This window comes from Pan paniscus, chromosome 3 (genome assembly GCF_029289425.2).
Source record: "Pan paniscus chromosome 3, NHGRI_mPanPan1-v2.0_pri, whole genome shotgun sequence".
Taxonomy (NCBI): domain Eukaryota; kingdom Metazoa; phylum Chordata; class Mammalia; order Primates; family Hominidae; genus Pan; species Pan paniscus.
In genome coordinates this window covers 183,766,732-183,768,735 of record NC_073252.2, presented here as the reverse complement: position 1 = coordinate 183,768,735, position 2,004 = coordinate 183,766,732, and the positions used below count along the sequence as shown (strand labels likewise).

The window sequence follows — 2,004 nt, the reverse complement described above, 5'->3', positions numbered from 1 at the left end:
AGAAATTATGGACTGGCTTTTCAACTCCTGTTCCAACCCATTTATGGAATCACTTTCTGAACTACAGCTAGAATGCCTGTTTGAACTGCAGAGGCAGAGAAGAAAGAGAAGAAAGAAAGGACAAGAGAGATGAAAGAGAAGGAAGGGAGGGAGGGAGGGAGGGAGGGAAGGAAAGAAAGATGGATGAAAATTACACTTCCCAGCCTCTTGTAGCTAAGGTCTGACTGCCCCCCATCCCCTGCTTTGTGAGTCTTAGGTGAAGAAAATGAACAGCATAGCTCTCTGCAGTGGCTGTATCACAGCCAATGAGGTTTATCCAAGGCATGATTATTGCTAATGGAAAATGAGCAGCGCAAGGCAGTGGACCTTGTGAGGAGTGGAGATATTTTCACACACCTGGTGACAGAAGCACTAGATTCTTCTAGACAGCTCCGCCAAAGCACTTTGCCTGTTCTCTGGGCTTGTAGGGCCCGAGAGGCAGGTGGTGATAGTGAGCTTTCCACAAAGTGGTGTCACTTTGCCCAGCAGCTATTCCTCCTGCTTGCAAAGCTTCCCAGCTGCCTTCCCCATGGTAACCGCCTTCACTTTGCATCCATCACAGGATCTTGCACCTGAGTATTTTCCAGGTCTTCCCCAAGGACAAACAGCGCTTTTGCTTCTTCCCCTCCCCTGAAGCAGTATCTGTGTCAGGGACAGTAGCTGGAGTGTCCTTCCCTGTCCAGATCTTCCTCAGGAGCACACAGTGGAGATGGTGGAAAGAGCTAACACTAGGTGAATGCAGGTTCTCCTTGTGTCTCAGGCCCACCGGGGCTTTCTCAACCATCTAGCGCACAAGCTCACACTCAGACTTTAAGAATTTGCTGCATTCTGGCTGGGTTTTTTGTTTTGTTTTGTTTTTGTTTGTTTTGTTTTGTTTCGCTTTTTTTGTTTCTGAGATGGACTCTCACTCTGTCGCCCCCCGGACTGAAGTGCAGCGGCGTGATCTCGTCTCACTGCGACCTCCGCCTCCCGGGTTCAAGCGATTCTCCTGCCTTAGCCTCCCGAGTAGCTGGGATTACAGGCGCCCGTCACTATGCCTAGCTAATTTTTGTATTTTTAGTAGAGATGGGGTTTCACCATGTTGGCCAGGCTGGTCTCGAACTCCTGACCTTGTGATTCGCCTGCCTCGGCCTCCCAAAGTGCTGGGATTACAGGCGTGAGCCACCGCACCCGGCCCATCCTGGCTGTTTTCTTCCAACCTGCTTTTACGGCTGCTCCATCCACCCTCCTCTCACACTCTGACAAGGGTGAAACCGTCTGTGCGGCCCGATTCTCCTCGAGGGACCTGTCACTCCTCAGAACTGACTTCACTTGCTTGCCTTGCAACCTCAGCTTTCTGAAGTGCTCAAGAAAAGTTGGCACTGTGAAGATCACATGGCTTTTCCTCCTTGCTAAGGTGGGAGTGACATCTTTGTAAAGCCATCTACATATGAAGTGAAAACAGGATTCCCTGTTTCTGTTTCAAGATCCCACATGGGTGGTCTGAAGTTTAGTTCCCTCCCAGCAAGGGATCACAGCATCCATGCTGCCAAAAGCTTCAGAAATGAACTCTGTGTTAACTCCGCGCATCTTTGAAGGGCCTACTATTTGCACATCACTCTACGAAGAGCTGAGATACTGAGATGAATGAGGCACAATCCTTGTCTTACCCTCGCTCACAATCCTGGGGGAGGCAAGGCACAGAAATGAGCGTCATAGAGTCATGAGTGCCGCCCCGAGAGTGGGAGAAACACGGTGGGAACGTGCATCTGAATAAGTAGTAGGCAGGGGCATGAGGAGGCAGAGTTATTTGAGTTGCTTCTTGAATTTTGTGTAAGTTTTCTATACTGAGACAGTAAAGAGGCATTCACAGAAAAGTGTTCCTTCTATTCCTCATTCTCTGATAAGAGTTCCATTTCCTGGTAGAGTTTGCCTGGATCAGAACTCTCTAGATCCCATAGGCTGACCTGGTCTTAGCCACAGTGA

The 2,004-nt window shown here is 49.4% G+C and overlaps 1 pseudogene; it reads left to right on the top strand.

Moving 5' to 3' along the window:
* Positions 1-276: 276 nt before the first annotated feature.
* LOC129397718 (U4 spliceosomal RNA) lies at positions 277-348 on the top strand (annotated as a pseudogene).
* Positions 349-2,004: the final 1,656 nt, after the last annotated feature.